Source organism: Myodes glareolus, chromosome 23 (assembly GCF_982192425.1).
Source record: "Myodes glareolus chromosome 23, mMyoGla1.1, whole genome shotgun sequence".
In the NCBI taxonomy this organism is placed as follows: domain Eukaryota; kingdom Metazoa; phylum Chordata; class Mammalia; order Rodentia; family Cricetidae; genus Myodes; species Myodes glareolus.
This window is the reverse complement of record NC_142048.1, coordinates 13,498,302-13,520,772: the sequence shown is the minus strand read 5'-3', so window position 1 is coordinate 13,520,772 and position 22,471 is coordinate 13,498,302. Positions and strand designations below refer to the sequence as shown.

At 41.1% G+C, this 22,471-nt stretch overlaps 1 protein-coding gene across 2 annotated transcripts in view; it reads right to left on the bottom strand.

Moving 5' to 3' along the window:
- The window catches only part of Palld (palladin, cytoskeletal associated protein), a 374,662-nt gene that overhangs the window by 303,920 nt on the left and 48,271 nt on the right, over positions 1-22,471 (bottom strand). The gene's annotated exons all lie outside the window — the stretch shown is intronic.

Below are 22,471 nucleotides of genomic sequence, written 5' to 3'. Positions count from 1 at the left end.
AGTCAATCAAAACCACGGGGGCCATCAGGGTGGAACCCAGCTTCTCCGGGTTTTGACAAGATCTCCGGTGACTCTCATACCGCAGTGGTGAGAAAGCCACCTTCGCGGCCCACTCTTTCCTTTAGCATGTCTGTCTGATGACGAGCATGGGCCATATAAGGCAATGCAGAGGCAGACACAGGCAGGTACCTGCTTGCCATCACGATGACTAATGAGCCTTAACTAGTGTCTTAAGGGCTAATAAGCGTTTAATCCCAGATTTGAAATAATAACAGCTACAACAATTAAGGAAACAGGTAACAAAACGCTGGCTAATGATAATTCCTCCGTTTTGAAGGAGGCAGAGAGTGGTACAATCTAAGCCTGAGGAATGTCTCTACCTTTAATCTCTTATTGTAACTCCCCCCTTCAGAGTATCTGCAACAAATCCATTATTCCATTAGTTAGTTCCGTGTGTTGCCTAACGAGTTTCTGAAACCAACACCCTCCACCTCACATCCAGGGTGAAAGGGTGCGAATTGTTTGTCTCTCCCGGGTTCATTCATCCTACTGGTTGTTGAGAATTTATTAGAGAGTCTGATGTTACTGGATACAAACAATCTGGAGGTGAAAAGGTGGTTCACCCCCCCTCCCAGCCTCTTGGTGAGATAACACAGTAAGTAGATCTGTATCTCCCGTGCTGCAGGCATGCTATCATCATTTGTTAGAAACACTGGCTAAAACAGCTGAAAGATGGATTCAAGGAACAGAAAAGCAATGAAAAAAAGCCAGTGAGTAGTTACCATTAATGTAAGCATGAGGCCGGACAGGGCCGAAATGCAGAAGAGGTGCGTCTGAAACAGCGGTTTCTAACCAACCGCAGCCCCGTCGTCTGCTCCGGCAATGACACCAGTGATTCAGAATAACTAAAGAAACAAATAACGGAAAGAACCTCCAGCTCTGCATTTTGATAAAAATCATCCTTTAAAGCTATACAGCCCATGCCTGATGCTTCCCAGCATGCCCTTCCTATTATCGCCAGCATTCCGTGACTATATTGTTTATGCCAGTATTATGCTTAATTAAGCACCATGGCAATCTCAATGAGAGTCTGAAAGCCAGATGTGGCCCAGACTGTCCAAAAAATGCAGCTATCCTGGCAAGCTCCGGATAAACCTTTCAGAAGAGAGAGAAACTTCCCAGACACTTTTTTTCCCCTATCACCCTCAAGAGGCAAACCTAACAGGCTCTTTTCCAAGGTTAGACAAGAGTATGATCCTGAGTGCTAGGCTAGCAGTCTCCAGCATTTCCAAACCCAGAACTGGGGCAGCCACCTCACCCAGCACTGAACAGCTTCCTACTGTTGAGCCAGGGTGCCTGTAGGCCTTTCCCCTTCAAATGAGCAATCCTTAGGAAACTGAACCCCCTATGAGGATGATTCTCCCCAAGAAACTCTCTCTGACCTTCCAAGCCTTAGTTAGCTTCTTTCCCACTTCCTGTATGTCTTTAAAATTCTTTGCATCCTTTAATCATGGCAGTCATTCCTCAGAATTCTAGTTAGGCCATATGACCCCTTGCCCTACCAATAAAAGCCAGAAGGGTGTTCGGGTACCATATGGCTGTCCATCCCCTTAGCTGTTTGTTCAGTCTGTTGGGTATTAATTTTAGGGATTAAAGGGCCTGAGTTGGGAAAGCAACTAAACTCCCTGTTTAATTCCTGTTGTTAAGGAATTAAAGAAATGAAAGAAGTGGCTTGCTCAACACTGCAGCAGGTGAAGAAATGATTGCACATCGTGGCCAGGGTTAGACATTCGTGAAAAGAAGGTAATGAGGTGGGAAGAAAAGGGGTTTGGAAGTGACTATTATTGGGCTTGAAATCTTAAAAAAAATAAATGAAATGCAAGGAGAAGCCAGTTGGGTGCTTAACCTAGAGTATAGCTGTAGGCCAGATGAGGAGAGAGGGGCAAGACAAGGTTGGAGAGGAGGCCTTGTGGGGAAGTATGAGACTTTGCCTCATAGACAGTATGGGGGAAAGTTGGCTCCATAGGCTTATTTTATTATGTAGAGAGCACACGGAGGAAGAGTATTTAGAAGGTGGTGGTTGGTGTGTGAGAAACGATGATCGGGGTCAACGTTGGGCAGGGAGGATGTCAGAAAGTGTAGGATTTGCTGACGAAGTAGGCTCTGGATGTAAGGTCTCTAGGCTCTGACCACAGGTAAGTGGGGAGGATGCTGCTGCTACCATAAACAGAGACAGAGCATATAAAGAACATGCTGGGCAGTGGATGACATAGTCAGTGCTCTATTTGGAATATACTAACTGTGAGAGGCCTGGGAAACATCAGCTCCTGCTAGACAGGTTTATTAGCTTGTAGTAAATCAAGTGATGGAGGGTCTCCTTAGTATTTTTTTTTCTTTTTTTGCTACTGCAGAAAAGAAGGTGAGTTCCCAGTCTTCGGATGGAGGAGGATTTGTGTCTATACCCTCATTTTCTTTGTATTAATTTATTTATTTTAAGTTTTTTTGAGACAAGGTTTCTCTGTAGCTATGGAGCCTGTCCTGGAACTAGCTCTTGTAGACCAAGCTGGCCTCAAACTCACAGAAATCCATCTGCCTCTGCCTCCCGAGTGCTGGGATTAAAGGCATGCACCACCATCGTCCGGCTTACACCCTCATTTTCTGACCTAAGGCAGCGTGCCATTAGAATTATATCTTCTCTAAGCCTTAGTGCCCCTATTTTCTAACCCTGAATTCCACATGTGATTGCCATGACAACTAATGCCTGGTTGGGCCTCGTGTTGAACAATGACAGCCTAAGTTCATAGTTACAATGGTGACACTGACAAGCTGGGTCAAGGAGTATCAGAGACTTCATTGGCTAGCAAAGCCAGGGTGTCCACTGTGTTGGGAACCCTATCAAGAAGGATGTAGTAGAGGGATTGGATGGTAGGCTCAGTGGATAAGAACAATGTTTGTATATGAATAAAGATTTGAAATACTGTCTTCAGCACCTATGTAGAAGTCAGGCATGGCTTGTGTGTCCTAGTACTTGTGGCTGGGACAGGAACTGCCTGGCTAGTCAGCCAAGCAGAAATGGTGAGCTCCAGGTTCAGAAAAAAAAATTAGACAAGAACAGTATGAAGTACTTCATACTTCAACTCTATATCCAGGTAATAAGAATTGTCAAGCAGGTTAGCCAATATCCTGCTCCGGTCTATACAGGTAGAAAATGCTCTCTCACACACAAGTGTTCACATGTGCAGCACACACACACACACACACACACACACACACACACAGAGGAGTGAGCATACCCTTTCTTCTCACGCTTTTAGCTTATTTACATGTAGTACAGAGGCCCAAATTTCCAAGTTGACCTGTAGACCCATTTAAAAAATGAATAATCTCTTTTGATACATTTGTATAATGCAAAGTTTCCACTTTATTCATATTTAGATGTGCAATTCAATGGTACGCTGCATGTTTATACCATTGTACTGCTGTTACCACAGTTACAAACTCGACCCCACAATCATTGCTCTTTCTCAGAACTGAGCACTCCAAGTACTTCATACAGAAGGACTCTTACATGATTCTACTTCGGTGGCTGGCTTATCTCACTTACTATTGCAGCCAGAGTCATGCCAGAATATCCTTCCTGTGTAAGACTGAATGCTATTCCATGATATGTACAAACAATATTTTGTTTTGTTTACCCATTAACCCACCAATAGATACCAGGGTTTAATCCACATTTTGATTATTGATAATGAAGCTCCTGAACATGAGTGCATTATATGGAGGTTTTCTGTAGGAGTATAACTCTCTGGTGACTCGTTAATTTATCTACTCATTTCTCCCTTGGCAGTATGTCCCAAATACTTAGGCTCGCAATGAAGCACGAAGGAATATATTCCTTATAGCTAAGGAATAAGGAAAAGAACTGGAACTCAGCAGCTTACAGGCAGTGTAATTATCCAGAGCATTAATTTACCGACAGGTTTGAAATCTGAGGGGGAAATTTTAGGACTGTAAGCTCCAGTCAGCAAGCAATTCATGAAGTCTGTTGTGCGCACAGCATGAAATCCGTGAGCTAATCTCGCGTTCCACTCAGGAAATCAGTGCTAGAAAGCATACGAAAATCTTGTGTCAGCAAGATGGCCCATTGGGTAGAGGTGGTTGCCACCGCAGCATGATGAAATACCTGGAGCTTCCACAGAGGTGGAAGGAGAGTAGCAACTTCACAGAGAATTCTGAAATGCACTGTGGTTTGCATACCCATACACCACACCCTCCCCCGACTGATAAAAATAATTAATAAAAACAAATAAAGTAATAATTTGTGAAGGAATACTAAAATATTTCATTTGATAGTGAAAAAAAATAAAGAGAACTCAATGGCATGACCCGTGCAGTTTTCAAAAATCAAACCTTAGTAAAAGTAATTTACACTTTGGGACTTGACAGATGTTTAAATAAATTCAAGGACCAACACCAAAATCTCCTTTGATCAACTGCTAATAGATTGATAACTTATGACAAGGAAAGTCCAAGGTTAATGGTAGCCAGACAGCAACTGAGATGGGTAGATTTGATTGACAACATGCAGAGTGCTATTAAATTTAGGGAGAAAGTTTTTTAAATGATAAGTTAATCCATGTAAGAGTCCTTTACCAAGTGTTCACAGTTCCCTGTAGACTAAAGACATGAAGAGACTGGAGCACGCTCTGAGCAACAGGCTGAGGAGAAGGAAGGGGGTAGCAACCACCCTGAGCAGGGAGGAGAGATGAGGGAGGAGAGATTTAAAGAAGCATGGTGGGAGATACTCCCGGCCCCAAAATGTCCCAACTCCTCTTTCTTCAGAGCCCTGCCAATAGTTTCAAAGTAGGGAAGCCAGAGAAATAAGCTCCAGAGAATCAAATCAAGATTACAAAACGGAGCTGGGCAGGCAGCTCAAACGAAAGCATCACAAAGCATAGGGTTATAGCCACCACTTCCTAGTCCTGAAATGTGCTTTGAGAAAAACAGCGGGGGGGGGGGGGGAGGCAGTGTTCCCACTTTTAGGGTGTTGGAGACTGAGGGCTGATCAATGTTCAGGAATGACCCACGGGTGTCAATCCAGGCCAAAAGCGAATGTGAACATCTGCGTTTCGCAATCTGACCTCAGGACGCTGGAACTTTCGGATTTCCATAATACGACTGTAAAAAACTTATGTCCCTCCAGCCTTATTTGCTTTCTTTAATGGATAATGCTTCTGGCTTGGATCTTCATGTGGAAAAAAGGATCCTTTGTCTCATAAAATGTTACAGATGCTGCTATGGTAACACACTTTAATTTTATTCCTATCTCAGAAGATAAACATGAAAAACTGCAACTGGCAGCTTAGTCTGATATTCAGCATTTGCTTTAGGTCCATGGAGCACTTGAGTCTTTATTTTTAAGGAACACTGGCACTTTTATTAACCTGCTGTACTCAATTAGGCAGAGCCTTAAAGCCCTGTCTAGAAGGTATTATTCTGCCAATTTGAAAATACCATGTGGCCAAGTTTGAAAACCCACAAGGGAGGGAAAGCATGTTCTCTTCTATGACAGAATTCTTAGGTGGCCAGAGTGAGTCTGCATTATGGGAGTTGTCATTTGAGCTAAAAACACAATTAGGCATCTACAAAACCAGTATCAATTTGGTTTAAAAGGAAACATACCCACTGACAGAAAGTTTCTAACATTTCTTTCTTTTCTTCTCTCTCTCTTTCTTTCTCTCTGAGTGTGTGTGTCTTTCACTCTGTCTCTCTCTGTCGCTCTCTCATTGTCTCTTTGTCTCTTTCTTTGTCTCTCTCTCTGTCTCTGTGTTTGTGTCTTTCTCTCTGTCACTGTCTCTCTGTCTCTGTCTCTCTCTGTGTCTCATTGTCTCTCTCTCTGTGTGTCTTTCTCTCTGTCCCTCTGTCTCTGTCTCTCTCTGTGTCTCATTGTCTCTCTCTGTGTGTGTCTTTCTCTCTGTCCCTCTGTCTCTGTCTCTCTGTCTCTCTCTGTGTCTCATTGTCTCTCTCTGTGTGTGTCTTTCTCTCTGTCCCTCTGTCTCTGTCTCTCTCTGTGTCTCATTGTCTCTCTCTGTGTGTGTCTTTCTCTCTGTCCCTCTGTCTCTGTCTCTCTGCCTCTGTCTCTCTCTGTGTCTCATTGTCTCTCTCTGTGTGTGTCTTTCTCTCTGTCTCTACCTCTCTGTCTCTGTCTCTCTCTTTGTCTCTCTGTCTCTGTCTCTGTGTCTCTTTGTCTCTGTGTGTGTCTTTCTCTCTGTCTCTGTCTCTCTGTCTCTCTCTGTCTCTCTCTCTGTCTTTCTCTTTGTCTCTCTCTCTGTCTCTGTTTGTCTCTCTCTCTCTGTTTCTGTCTCTCTCTCATCAGTAAAGCCTGCAGTGCACAGCACTTTCACTGCTAATCTAAAGCGAGTTGTTTTGCAATTAGTTAATAACCAAGGTTATTGCATCTGCAGAGGTCATTTGAAACCTAAGTTCCTGTTGAATAATAACAATATCCGGCCCTACAGAACATCATGGCTTACACCCTAGCCACTGTCATAAACAAGGGGGAAAGCTCAAGTAGAAGGGAAGACAGGAAATGCAGTGCAGGCCACAGTCTGTGGATTTAAATCCACGTCCCTTCCTTTGCAGCTGCAGGAGGACACCGGTCCCTGCTATTGAGCTCAGAGTCCTTTCTAGCATCCTTTCTGCCACCGCCCTCATGTCATAGCTCTTAGCACTGGCCCTTCCACATTAGAGCATTAAGGCATTGAGGAGTTAATGGAGGCTGAGGTCGACACAACCGAGTTTCAATAACAAACGAGTGGGGTCAAATCTGATTCTGATTTGCTATACATCACGGTAACCCATTCCAGAACATTGCCTGCCAGCATTTCGGAACAAGGATCCTGGGTCATTCATTAAGTGATTAGGAATCTACTTCCTGCTTGATTTTAGTCATTCTAGGTCTCTACAGAATAATGAAACACATCATGATTGCTGATTGACACATTGGTATTCAGAGATGCCCGTGACAGACATAATAGGAGCACAGTAACACTCTTCAAGCCCCACAACACGATCAAGTAGCTAGTAATTAAACAGAAATGCCTACCTAAGTTGTTCTCGAAGCAAAGTTTGTAATATTTTCCCTTCATAAAAGTCCCAAGTATTTACAGTCTGTAGATGAGCTCACATTCTTGACCGCGGAAAGATAAAATGAGAAAGGAACGAGAGTGACTGAGAGGCTGTTCACACCAACACTCCTTGTATTGAGAAGATTCGAAAGCATTGTCTTGATTCTCATTGGTCACTCAGGGCACTGGAACAATATTTGCCCAGTTGCTATGCGGACAGAGGTGGCTGCCAAATCCCTCCACTAATAAGCCTGAACCTGGCGTTTGCAGATAAGGACCACTATTGTTTGTGTTGCTGTGCTGGCTGATAAGGCAATTGCCAGAGCAGGTACCCAAGAGATCTTTACGACAGCCGCGGAATGGCTGCCGATATTTCCCTACTGCCCTCTGAATTTAAATCATGGTTGCAAAAGGAAAAATGGGGCATGATTTCTACTATATCATTATTTTAATTAGACTCTCCTCTTCAAGAATGTAAGTCTATGAAGATTGCATTTAAATGTTTTCTTTATATAGACTGTGATTCTAAATCCCATTCTGTGACTCAATTAAAGTGCTTCAAATAGCCAAATAAATGAAGGTTTGCTTTAAGACAGCTCATGCAAATTTGAAAGGAAGTAGCTTGGGTCCGACAGGTAGACATACACACAGGCCAGCGCTAAGCTCTGTGTGAACCCACATAATGTCCACATGTATATGCAAGCCAGAATGCTACAGGAATAATGTAAAGCATATGCCAATTTAGGCAGTGTTTTAAAAAAACTCAAAGGCAGATGTTTGTATTTAGAGAAACACTCGTATTTTTCCAATGTGTACTTCAAGTGGATGTGATTTTATGGATTGTGTGAATGGAGTGTAGTTTGGATTCTGAGATTGATCTGACACTCTGGACATGAAAAGAAGCACGTCCAATGTATCTTTAGTTCAATTTTAAGGCCTGCAAGATGGTTCAGTGGGTAAAATGCTTCCTGCCAAGTCTTGACCATCTGACTTTGGTCCACATGATGCAAGGAGAGAATTGACTCCTGAAAGATGATCCTTGACCTTCACACGTGTGCGATGACATGCATTCAACCACACCCACCATAAATAAGTAAAGTATAGTTTAAATATTCAAAGAAATAATTCATTCTCCATAATAAACAAACTGTGTCCACCAGTACAAAAAATGTCAGGAACTGCTTAACAAGTAGAATGCTTTTAGTGGTCATTCATTGCATTTCAAGACGATTAACTACTACTCAAACTTTCCCTGTACCCCATATTTTCTCTTTGTCACCAGGTAATTGATGTTCTGGTCTATATTTGGTTCTTGGGTAATACTAGAAATCAAAACAAATAAAACAACACATTCACAACAATAGAGTCATAGACCTTCTCACGCAACCTGCGGCTTTTGCTTGAATATCTCCCACTGCCCTTTAAAATGGTCTTAGAGAATCGAAGTGAATCTGAATGAATAACACAACAGGTTAAGTTTCTGCTGTCTGAACATCACTCCATTTCTTCAACTTAGTCATGAGACTTGGCTCTTTCTAATACAGAGCCAGCGATCACTCACTGGTCAAATTAGGGACATTCACTACTACAGAGATTGCTGCAGAATGAGACCACACTCGTTCTATGCTGCTTCCTCAATAAAGAAAAGAATGTTTTTTTGAGTCTTGAAGGCTCAGCCATGTGTATATCCTTAATCACACTGTATTTGTTCATCTCTTTTGAGTATGGACAACCTATGTTACCTATAACCCTCATCTTGTGTCCACGGAAACAAAAATTATTCTAATTTCCTGTCTGTTGTTGTAACAAACATCATGAACAGAAGAAACTAAAGGAAAGAAAGGTTTATGTAGCTTGCATTTACTAGGTCACAATCAATTGAGGGAAGTTAGGGTAGAAGTTCAAGTGGAGACAGAAACAGAAACCACAGAGGATCGAAGCTTACTGATGTGTTCTCTGGCGCATGCTCACGAAATTTTCTCACACATCCCAGAACCCCAGATCATGGGTGGCACTGCTCATAGTGGGCTGGGCCTTCCCACATCAAATAGCAATCAAAATGTCACTGGCCAATCTGATAGAGACAGTTCGTATCTGAAGATCCCTCTTCACAAATGAAGTTTGTGACAAAATATAGTCAAGCACGGAACTAATATTTAAAACTATACTCAGTTTTGTTTTTGCTTTTGCTTAGCTCTATGAGAAAAAGAATGAGACTGATAATTTCCGTACCACTCTGTGGAGAAACATACCAAAAACTAATAGGCTTATTAAATAGAATCGTGCTTCTCTCTCCATGGACTCCGTTTACCCAGTCTAAATACTTAAGATTGAGATTCGTAGATAAATGTCTATGGAAAAGAGGAAGAGTTTTTATTCTTTATAACAATGTTCAAATCTAAACGAGAATAAGCTACATTTGATACCTTTAAAAATGTATTCCCTTTTGGGGACTAGACTGGAGCCATCCCAGAATGTTTTTCTGTTGGATGATGGCCAACACGATTTGCCGAACGGTACGAGACTCCGTCTTCCTCCTGCACTTTCTGACCCAATTCACACTCTAGCAGTTCGGACACCCACTTTCTGTCCAGAGTTTGGTCTCAAGTTGAAGGTCCTATGGAAGTTTTGAGGAAGGGAAATCAAACATTTATGTAGCTCAAAACACTTTCATCCTACCAAAGACAGGAGTTTTAGCTGGCTAGATCCAGAGGACAAAGTTTTCTCAAGGCTATAAAATTTCATGGTGCATTTTTAAAAATACAGAAAAGAAAGCTTTTTGATTATGATAGCTTTTCCTTTTGATTAAAACCAGACATTCCTCTGTGAACCTTCCTTTTTATTTTTGGATATTTTAGGGAAGCGACCAGCTAAAATCCATTGCTCAATCACAAAGCAGAAATGTTGGGAACGTCAGAATCTGGCTTCTAGGACACGTCTTTCCCGAGTGTGTGTAGGGAGTGGGCGCTGCAGAGCCAGAGCTGGGGCTCAGCTGCTCGAGGGCTCGTCCAGCATGCACAAATCAGGGTTCCCTTCCAGAATCTCCAGAGCCGCTCTGGCCATGCTCTCCTGTGATTGCAGCACTTGGGGAGTGGAGATGAAGAAGATCATTCAGCCAGTATCACCCTCCTGCAGTGCAACTGTGAGGTCAGCCTAGAGTACATGAGGTGCTGTGTTTAACAAATTGAAAACAAATAGTAAGCTGTGATGAAGTGAAGATGGACTGTCCTGACTGAAGCCCCCGGGTTCTTGTCCTCCAGATCATTCTAGAATTGGTCCTGTGGTCATGGTATCCGTTCTTATCCTAAACTATCTCATGCTACAGCCACTCTGGATCAGTTTCTTCCTTCTGTCCTTCCTTCCTTCCTTCCTTCCTTCCTTGCTTCCTTCCTTCCTTCCTTCCTTCCTGGAACTTACATTGCCTCAGACAACGAATTTTTTCTACTATTATTTGCTTACTTTTGGTGGGGTACTGACATGTGTATGAGCATGAGCTAGCTTGCAGGTCGTGCGGAAAGGAGAGGAAAACTTGCAGTAATCCATTTTTTCTGTCCTCCACGCAATTCCTGCACAAGTGTCTTCTCCTGCTGACAAATGCAGTTTGTCCTTGGTCCTTGGGACTGTACCCTTGAACATTAGTTTAAAAGACACGTTAAAATAGTTAAGAGAAGGAAAACTCAAGGAAGGAAATTGGCAAGCAGTTTTAGGTGCAGTTTTCTGGGATTTTTTTAGTTGCAGAGATGTTCTAATGAAGCCCCTTATAGTAGTTGTCGTTGGGTCTCCACGGGCCTCTGTGGTCTTCAGGCCATCCAGAGAGGTCTTGAGTGCAAAGGACTCCACGGGATCTGGTCTTTGGATGGGGCTGTATACGCCTGTCATTTTCCTAGTTTCAGGGTATAGTGGTAGGCACGTAAGACAGTTTTCTCTTCAAGATAGATGTGCTTTATCTGTTTCCAATGAAAGTGCCTCCTTTGTTATTCTAGGTCATTCCGCTTTGCAGAGTCAATGACTAGTAACAGAACACCTTAGCTATACCAGCATATCTGTGTGCATTTGTATTTTTAAACTAAATAAATCTACACCTGTTTCCATGAAGGCTATCCAAGTGGCAAATATGAAAACAAATGAAAACACAAACTCAGTTTCTGTAAAAAAAATATTTACAGGTTAAACCTCCAGGGCAATGCAGTTTGGTCTACCTTCCATAAACTCATATTCTTACTACAGTACCCAGTGCTTACAAGAACAGGTAGTTAAACATTCATCTGAGTGAATCAGTGAGTTTCTTATCTTGTTCCCCAATAATATGATCCCAGAAATAGGCTCCACGGAGCAGACAGTATTTGTGAAGGTGGCTGGTGGAGTCTCTTCATTTTAATACTTTCTAAATTCCTTTGGACTGCTGAAGATGATCGCTTTCCTGCTGTTTGCCGTGTTCGTACTCCAACTGAAGCTACTTTTAAGCAAAGTTTCAAAAGAAACCTGTCTGGTTCTGATTATGTGTGAACCTGATACCAGTGGCTGAGGGGTGGTTTCGGATTGCAATGTCAACACGGTGCTCCCTTCTAGCACTTTCTAACGTCTGTTTCCTTCCTAGCTGGTGCTGTTACTGGATGAGCCACTCCATTCTTAAAGGATTGAGTAAGGTGATGGCTGTCAGGGTGGAGAGCTAGTGCCCTCATCAAATGTGCGTGGTTTCTCTTAGAGGTCACGAGCTCTATTTTGTAGATCTGAGCTATTCCGTTTCACAAGCCAGAAGTTTTATCATTCATCTTTGGAGAAGACCTCATTACCTGCTGCAGTCCACATTTGCTGTGACATTACCCCTGTGTTATCACACCCCTTCATTTCATTAAACAGGGTTCCTTTAAGCAATCCTATGAAATAAATGGTGAGATGAATAAGTGATCCCATTTAGCTATTATACAGACACAGACACATTTCAGCGACAGTTGGGGGAGACACTTTACCTTCTCCCCGAGGCTCCATATTCCTCATAAGTTGTTCCTATATCAGCACCGCAATACTGTTTTTCCATTTCAAACATGAATATTTGAACTTGTTATCTTAGAATAGTTCAGCAGTGTTTGAATTTTGATTTAAGTCTGTCTTCGGGTGGTGAAACCCGGTGTCAAGGCGCAGCTGTCATTGGCCCAGTTGGAGAACACATAGTTCCTGGCTTACGTATCAGAAAGGTGGGGTCAATATCACATGCTCTACACTTTCAATGACAGTTTGCTTCCCCGTCAGCAAAGCTGCACTGAAATTTATCCTCCACACTCTTGCTATTGGCACTGCCCAGTTATTACACATGCTTTCCTCTTTAGAGACTACCTAAGCTAAGAGCCCCAGCAGACAAAATCAAAGCCAATGTAGCGTGAAAGGCTTGGTATGCCTAACAGTCCCAGGGTTCTTTCCGCACATTGCTCTTTTCTTCCCAGGAAAATATTTCTGATAAAGGCTTTGCAATTCCCTGTGAGCCAAAGGGGAAATTTCTAGCACCACATCAGATCTCTAAGAAGGTATTTTAGAGCACATAAAACCATATGGGTAGTTCATATGTTCTGACCTCGTCCTGTAATAACCTCCGAGTCTGCTATTTCCATTGCCATGTGGAAAGTTACATTATAAAGCGAACCTTGCCATTATGTAAACATAGAACAAAGACACACCTTAGCTAGGGCTTTACAACAAATGGCACATCATTATTGCTTCCTTTGGTATTTCCTTTGCAGTGTTGATTATGATGAGGTCCTGGCATCCTGACAATAAATACCATGCCAGAGAAATTCCGTTTTCACTTATGTAACAGGATGTTAGAGTGGGGGCTCCTCTGGCCTCTATGTCAACTGAAGCACAAATATGGTCGGGACCAGGCAACCATGCAGGTCTGAAATAGAGCTGCAGATGAAAGCATTTAAAAAGTAATGAAGATCTGTTTCAAGACTCGCGAGCCCTTTAGAGAAATCAGGATGGAAACAGAGGAGTAAACAAAACGGGGAAGAGGAACTGGTGAAAAGAATTGCTTGCCAGCATCCTATCACCGGTAAGATCTCCCGTGCAAGGAATGAGGAATGGGTGATGCCTCCCAGCTACAAGTCTAAGGATGGGGAGAGGACCAAGTATAGAGATCTATACTTGACCTTGCATTTGTCATACACAGACGGTGGGTGACTGATCTGTGCCTAAGAAAGCTGAAGAATAATTATGACTAAATTTTATCTATTTCAGAAATTTCCAGATGGAAGTCTGAGTACAAATATCCAGGAATAAACGTTTATTTCCATTATATGGGGCCAGGGAAGATGACATGTAATTGTAGAATACGTAGAATGTTAGGGTAGACACAACAGGACACCCTGGAGTGGGTAAGAAGAGAGTGAGTTAGAAAGGGGAGGCTGGCAAGGAATAACTGTCTTGCCAATGGTAAAGGACTCTCCAATGGCTACTAAGAGTGCTTCTGCCAGACTAGGGGGCACTTGAGGACTGAGATGCCAAGAAGCTTACAAAAGCACTCAACGAGACATCGAGCTTGCGTGAGCCATCGGGAGCTCAGAGAAAGCAAAGCCACCCACTCAAATACGATTCTGTCCCCTCACCTTTCTTCCCTAACGCACTTCCTTGAGAGCAGGAAATGTGTGGACAGAAGGGAAGAGGCTAGGAGAATGAGTCTCCTTGCCCTGTGCTGGCTCACAGCCTCCACCACGTTCTCACCGGGGGAAGGGAGGCAGGGCCACCAGTCTCAAAATGATAGATTTCTAAAATTACACGGGATCAGACCTCATTATTAAAGAAGGTCGCAACTGAGTTTCAGTGCACATGGGCATCTTACTCAAGAGGCGCTTGTGTGTATGGAGATTTTGCTTGTTAGATCACAGACACGGGTTCTTTCCTCTCCCAGAAATCAAACCACACACCCTTGTACTGTCTCTCCATAAAGTTGCCAGCAAAATGTGGTGTGGCCTTTATTCTTTCTCCATTTGCAGCTACTAGCTCAACTCTACTGATGCCCAGGTCCCCATACAACCCTGAATTATAGCTTAACTCTTCTACAGTGCCTTCCAGCCTTGTGATGGAAACTCTCCCTGCACCCCAAAGATAAGACAGAAATTCCCTTTGTATTTGACTCTCCATTTCTCCTTCAAGGGTCCTGTATGTCTGCCAATGTTGTAAGGCCATCACTCTTCCAATGAAGTTCCCCAAAGAGAACACAGCTTCCTTATAAAACTGCTAAACTTATAGCAACACCATGCAAGGGGGAAAGAAAGCGTCAATGTATTCCAGCTACCTGCAGGGGACAACAGAGGAGGACAATAGGCTGGGATTGGTTTCCGCCTTGAGTAGTGCTACTTCTTTAAGTCTAGAGTGAGTTAAAGGTTATGACAACAGTTCTAATACGCATTCATACAGAGAAATGCTGGTGCCCGAGGAGCACGGGGGACTTTTGCCGTGGAATAGATTCACACCCACTGGAACGCCTTTGGATACGTGGAAGTCTATAGGACCAACAGAGATTGAATGAACAGTAGGTAAGTGGGAACCTGAGTGGACAGTCAGTAGTCTCTTTGTTTGTTTGTTTTTTCAAGACAGAGTTTCTTTGCAGCCATGGCTGTCCTGGAACTCGCTATGTTGGAGACCACGCTGGCTTCCAAGTCATAAAGATCTGCCTGCTTCTGCCTCCCAGGTGCTGGACCTGGCAAGTCAAATGGGTTTTGATGCTCCTCGGGAGAGAGAGACTGCAGGCCCACTGCTCTGCTGTTGGTTAATCTGCACATGACAGGCATGCAGAGAATAAACAGAGCCACAGGCTTTAGGCAGGACAGTCTCACTTCCTTCAGACTTCATGCCTCAGACACAACGGAATCCTCAGCATATCATTGGCATGAAGGAGTCCGGCTGGTGCCCTGAAGATTTGATACCTCTCCTGGTGTCTTTCTCAGCATAAACTTTTGTACTTTCCCTTTATTTTATTGTTGCTAAGTTAGTTTAAAGTAGAATACCAACACTGATATTAACTGATATTTCTCACAAATAGGACTGAATGGCTTAAAGAACAGGATTAGATAAAGGTCTTAAGCCTGGCATAGGGAATTAGTATTTTTACTTTAAAAAATAAGTAGATCTTCCTAAAATGCGGCATGGGTGTGGAGGTCATTTCCTTTTTCCATCATGTGGGTACCAGACACTGCACTCAGGTTGTTGGGTTTAGTGCAACGTACCTCTGGTCTTTTCTATTTTTAAAAAAAATTCAGGTATTAATTTATTTTTAATTCAGGTATTAATTTGTATACTGGAAAATATCTTGCTGTATTCTGTTCCATTACCTGGAATTTTACTTCCAAAGTCCCATTTTCAAAAAATTAAAATTAAAACTGTGGCTATAAGGAGAAAAGGAAAGTCAGTTTTTATTCTTTGATCTGTTTCCCATTTGGAAAGGTACTCGAGTCGTGAACCGTTCACAAGTGCACAGCGTGTGTTAGGAATGGTGCTGAGGGGACGACAGGAAGGTTCACTCAGTGAAAACACTTACTGCCCACCAAACCTGATGGCCTGAGTCTGACCCCTGGGACCCACATGGAAGGAGGGAACTGACTCTCAGGTTGTCCCCTGACTGTCATATGTATACAGTGTCACACATACCTCCTCATACACACAGACACACACAGACACACACACGTAAATACAGCTGAAAATTATATATATGTAAATATATCTATAAATATAAATATATATATATAAATTATATATATACATATATAATATACTGAGAGGTTAAGCATTTTCCTGATCCATAGTGTTATATTTTATGATTGTCCTAAATACATTTTATAAACATAAAATATATTTTTAAGATGACTGAAAAGTACCCCTTAGGTGACCATTTGCATCTGAGCATTGGCTGAACAAGATCCATACCTTATAACAACTACACCACCCAAATGAATGAAGTGCCAACTAGGCCACGATGCTGCAAGACACAGTTGGATAACGAACGATGAAATCAATTGCCTTGGAATGGGCTGCTTCTCCCGTCTGAGCCTGGTACACTGGGTAAGGCAAGTCCATTAAGAAAGGGAACAGCTGGTCATCATGGCCAATCCCTCACCTCTGGTTTAATTGTATGACAAAGCAGAGACATAGATGATTGATCTGCTAATTCCAGATTCTTCTAATAATCACCCTGAGTCAGATTTCTCGAAGAAATAGCTTCAAAGATGCTTTTGAAGAAACCAAGAGAATAACACATTTCCCCAGTAGCCCTTAGGGCTGAATACAGTGGACCCACACCAGTTAACCATGCCTCTCCCTGTAGGCAAATCCAGGTACCCTTCCCTTCTCTACATAAGGAAAAGCTGGAAGTGGGTGTGGATTTTCCTCAATTTTTGGTGCTCCATAATTATTTCAGATGGCATTGATTTCTATAGTTCTTTATTCTACATTGTGTTCCCTACTACCATTAACATAAGCCCTTTTAGTTTATATTGATAGTATTTGAAACTCATAAACAAACACTTAAAACTTTTTTCTTTTTTTTTCTTAAAAAACACTTTTTTTTTCTTAAAAAAAAGGTAGAGAATGTCCTAAGTAAAGGTAGATTTATATTCCATATTTTTATTTCAAACTTCATTAACAGACTCTGTCTCAGTAAAACAAATTAAAATAACAAATGTTTTTACTTCTTATTAAATAATTAAAATACAGACATTGAGGAGAGTTTGTCAAAACTCTGTTGTTTAAAGGCAAAGGCTGTTTCATGTTGGTGCATTTTCTTCCATGCTGTATAAAATGTATTTTACTCCACCAAAATCATACTGATCAATAATACAACGGTGTGATGTGTTTATCCTTTCAAGACCTCCAAAGCTCTTCACATAAACCAAAAGCTGGTAGCTCATGTTGAGGGAGCTCAAAGAGTAAATTCCAGTATTTTTCTCAAGTCAAATTTTCTACTTGAGAGAGAGGAAGGCAAAATAGGAAAAAGGTTTCTTTACATATGGGATTTTGAGGACGTTTAAATTGTTGCTTCTCAGTTAAAATTCCTTTACAATTTAATACAATGGACTAGAGAGATGGCTCAGTGGTAATTAGTACTGATTGCACTTCCAGAAGACCTGGGCTTGGTTCCCAGCACCACATGACAGCTCTAGTATAACCATGTATAACTCTAGTTTCAGGGGATCAGACACCATCTCTTGGTCTTCATGAACACCAGGCAGGCATGTAATATATAGACATATTTACAGAAACAGCCATGCATATAAAATAAAATTAAACAATTTTTAAATAAAAACTTACTTAACCTTAAGCAATTTAATGTACCTACTAGGTCAGCGTTATGGCCTACTTCGCAATATTGTTACTTTTATTTTAAAAAATTAAAGATTTGTTTTATAAATAACTGTCATTCCTATGAGACATGACCATCCGTAGTGACAGAGAGTCTCTTGTTGTGGCTTTATGACTCTACAGGTATCTCCATATTAAAATAGATGTACAATATCATCACCTTAACATTGATGGGTTCTCCTGCCACCCCTATAGGGTGACCTGAAGACTGAGAAGCAAAATAGGGAAAAGAGACTGTGAAAAGTGAGACTGTGTTTTTAACAATTAAAAAAAGTATTAGCATTATGTTCTTAACGGAAAGAAGAAGTCACACAAAATAAACACAAGGTGGATGAAACGGTCTAATAACAACAGCCTCTCACACATCAAATGCTTCACAAAGATCAATGGCCAGATGTTTCCTATACCCGTAAAAAGGAGCCAGTTGGCTTCCTCAGCAGGCTGGGCTGTTTTCTGCACTGGCCAAAAACCTAGTGATGGTGGACCACGTGCCAGGCACTGTGCTTGGAGTGAGGGGAATGGATATAAAGGAAATAAACAGTAGTTCCAGTTACCGCTGTCATAAATAATAACAGTTCCTTCAACGGGGAATTCTCAAAATGTTAGGCTTCTGACTTGGCAAGTCAAGATACCCAACTAGGGAAGCAGTTTGGTGTGTGAGGAAGCCCACATTGGAATCAGGAAAATAAGACCAATCCCCCTAAACGAAGCAGGCCAACTCTTAGAACAAAACCAACCAAACAACAGCAACACACTGGGTTAGCATTAAGTACACATTAGGAACAGCTATGCAGAAACATAGAGTTTTATTTATATGGCAACATCAAAAGTTCTTGCATGGGCTAATGCCATTTTTCCTTGGTGTCAACGCTGGCATTCTCTCAAGTGGCCTGCTTTTCCCTTGTCTGCTCTTTCACACGCCACCTATTGGTTGCATTTTCAACATTTTCAGTTGTTCCATCACACGCATTAATAATGCTCACAAGCAAGTTTCCTCCTCCCTCAGCACATGGTGTCTCCTTGTCTATCGCTGTAGACTTCCTTTGGAGCATCATGACGCTGTCTCTTTCCAGACTGGATCATCACTGACTCTGAGAGGTTTTTTACAGATGTGGTTCCTTCTTTCCTCACATGGGCAGAAAGGCACAGGCTGTCAAGTAGATAATTCTTTACCTGATGGATAACCTTGGATGAGTTCCTGAACATCTCTGAAGCTAGTTTTCACATCTTTAAGACGAACCAATTGTACCAGAAACTAGCTCTCTACGGGTGCTGTCTGCCTAGTACACAATGAAGGTTTTCATTTAATGTATCTTTCAAGATCTCCACATCTTTCTTACTATAGATGCATTGTGTGGACTTTGTACCAAGTAGGAGAGTGCTTGCCATTACGCTTCCAACCAGGACAACTTAAGCCAAGACCATGATTAATTTCTTCTGGCCAGTTAGAATTCAGAGACCCAATGGGTTGTATATGAAGCTCGCAGGGCCCAGGGCTTCATCATCCTAGAGTGCCAATCTTATTTAAACTATTACCTCATACTTAGATTTATATTCACCCACTTCTTCCCCAGTCTAAAAGAAATCTCTTGGGGTTTCTTCTGTCTTTTCTTCCCCAATTTGATTTTATTTTTCATAACTTCAAAAAAGTTGGAGTTATCTGTGAACTGGCACTGTCACTCCCTATTTCCTATGCACAATCATACCACAATATTACAGTCAGATGTTCCCACTAGTCCCAAGGACACCGCTGTTAATTCTACTTTATTAAGTATGGATTTGCTCTTGGGGTCCCATTCCCTGATAGGCAGTTCTAAATCCACGATTCTCTGCCTTTTGTGGTGGTTGTTGCTTTTGCTGTTCTTTCAAGAGGTTATAAAATGTGGCTAATTGCTTCCAAACCTAATTAAAACAAAATGAAATTATTTCAAATTACTGTCTGAGGCTTTTGAATGTCTTCATAAATGCATCTCTAGGTTTGCTTTTACCCTCTATAAAGAGTAGAGAATAAATTTGTTTGTCATCATTTTTTTTATTAAACTCTCTCTAACAATAAATGCGTAAAACATTCAAGAATTCTACCACTTTCACACCCAAAGCTGAAGACTCCCTTAGTGGCTGCCCATTCCTACCAGTTTGAAGCTAACCACAAATGTGGCCAGCTGCTCCCTCACAATACTCTTGGACTGACCGAAATTATTTAAAGGATGGGCAAAATACCTCGGTCAATAGTTTTAAAATGAGAAAGTAAAAAATAATTTAAAATATATGCAGTATTCCAAAAGGCAAAATAACTCAATTTATTACTAAATTATCAGAGTTTAAAATGCAAAGCATCCGATTCTAACAAGAATTCCTTAATGTGAGATTAAAATATTCTTCAATATTCTATGGTGGAAACAAAACAAAAGAGCCAGGCATGAGAGTTGTAGGCCTGCAATCACAGAACATGGGAGGCTGAGACAGGGGGATTGTGACAGCAATAGAACAAAATTAAGAATTAAAGAATTCATAGTGAGTGTCCGAGAGGAGACAAAACTAAAAACTGACCCCTTTTGTAAGTGAGAACAATTTTCTGTTATAGTAAAAATGTTAATTTTGGCTACTCAGATTGATTAGTGAAGTTATGTAAGCACGTATTCCAATAGTGAGGCACAAACACAAAGTAGAGTAGGTGGGCACTAGGTGTGGGCAGACTCCTCAGAGACCTTTGGGTTCTCACAAACATCTCTACCTTAAATTCTGATGAGTGTTAGAGATTTGCTGTATTTCGTAATTTTTCCAAATCTACTTGTTTCCTCAGCTCTACCTGGTTTCTCTGCAAGTCCTTCAAATCTTAATTCTATTTATCCAGAGGAACACAGAACTGGAATATATTAAATATTACTAAATCGGGGGAACTTGAGTATAGTCATTGTTTTTGCATTGAATGGTGTGTTCGATGCACTTAGCATGTTTCCTTTGTTTTATTTTTTTTATATTGACGAACAATCTGTGATTGCATATTGGCTCAGACAAAGTGACAGTCTCTCTTTTAAATGACAATAACTCCTGAATAACTCTTTTCTTGTCTTTGATTATGCCCCATTTTCTACCGAATTCTAATTTCAGCACTACATATATCATAAATATTTACTGGTATTCAGGAATACACCTGGAGAGAAATGAACCTGGATTTCTAGCTCTTGTTGCTTTGTATTTGTTGTGACTATTGGCTAAATATTTATAAACCCAGACTCATTCTTTTTAGTTATGATTTTTGAAGGAGTTGAGGGAAAATAAAAGAGCACATAAGAAAATGTTTGAAAATACTTAACTCCACATTAATTGATTATTAGTACCATCATCAATGCCTTCATTTTGGATAGAATTTCATTGACTTTATCAAAAGTTACTCTCAAATATTCACACATACTTGGCTTTCTGTGGTTGAAGATTTGTTTTTAAAATAGTCTCTTTCTTCCTCTCTCTCTCTCTTTTCCTTTCTCTCTCCTCTCTCATGTCCACACTCTAATGGTTATTATATCTATTCTGATAGTTTGTAGCAACTTTCTAGGTGGCCCTGGCTGGCCTCAGACTTACTATGAAGTCCATTGTGGCCTGGAACTCTGCATTCTCCTGTCTCAGGCTGCCAAGTGGTGGACTGACAGGTGTGTGATATACCGCACCCAGTGAGGATACCTTTTTCTGAAACTGAACAACCACTAAATGACTATTTCATGAGTATTTTTAGTTTTTCATCTGTCAGCATAATATTGAAATAAATTGTGGGCTTGTAGGGTACCATTTCTCTTAAATTAAGATATTCCCTTCTAAGATAGTCATTGTGTGAAGTCTTAGTAATGGGAAAAATTGAATAAGGGTTAAAATTTCAAGATATCTGTTATTAGATGTTTGAAAAAATTCAAAGAAATAAAGAGTGAGAAATTAATTAGTTCATTTCCACAACATATAATTATTTAATTAATATAGCAACAGTGAAATTTAAATATACAAATTGATATTTCCTATGTGGATTGAGACAGTGCGAACACCTGCATGGAGACATTTGACTTCAAAAAATTGTTTTAAATACCCACTAGTCAGGACATCTGTTCCCCATCCAAACCTTTACACTTCTGACTTGATTTCTGTAACACTGAATCTTTTTTTGAGAGGTGTGACACTGTGGTCAACTGACAATTCTAATTATTAGAGTAATATCCTTGGAGGATTAATTTCATCATTCAAAACCCATGCTGCATGGATTTAATTGCACAGACTATAACTGGCAGTCTTATGGTTTAACTCACCGGCTTCTGTTTGCTCTCAGTTACATTCTCCTCATGCTGTAATTGCAATTTTTTTTAAAATTATTTATCACTGTTCCTTGGTTACATGTAGATAGTTCACTTTAAGAATAAAAGTACTGTAGGGTGGTGGTGGCACATGCATTTAATCCCAACACTCGGGAGGCAGAGGCAGGCAGATCTCTGTGAGTCTGAGGCTTCCTGGTCTACAGAGAGAGTTCCAGGACAGACTCCAAAGCTATACAGAGAAACCTTTCTCAAAACACCAAAAATAAATAAAGTACTTAAGAAAATTTCAAGACATTTCAGAAAGAAACCAAAGTGTAATATAGTTTTTTTCTGTAAATTTTGTTGTCTCTCTACTGTCTTGTGTCATTGGCTTGTCACCATAGAACTTTTTACAGGTTTTACCATAAACATCACAGTACTCACCTTGTGCTATACATTAAGTTTTGAAGATGATGCCCATAACCTGTTCAGCCTGAGACCCTGCAAGTAAGAATCCTGCATCAGCACCCTTCTACTCTGCTCTTCTGAGACTCTAGCCCAAGCTAGTTACCCAAAGAGCAAAGTGCTAAAGGCCATCCATCAAACAAGCACTTCTTTTTCTGTATACACCCTTAGAAGCAATATCATCTGCTTAAATTAGTAGTTTTCTCTTGAACTCTACTACTTCCCCACCCCGCGTGAGTTAGATGGAAATAATCT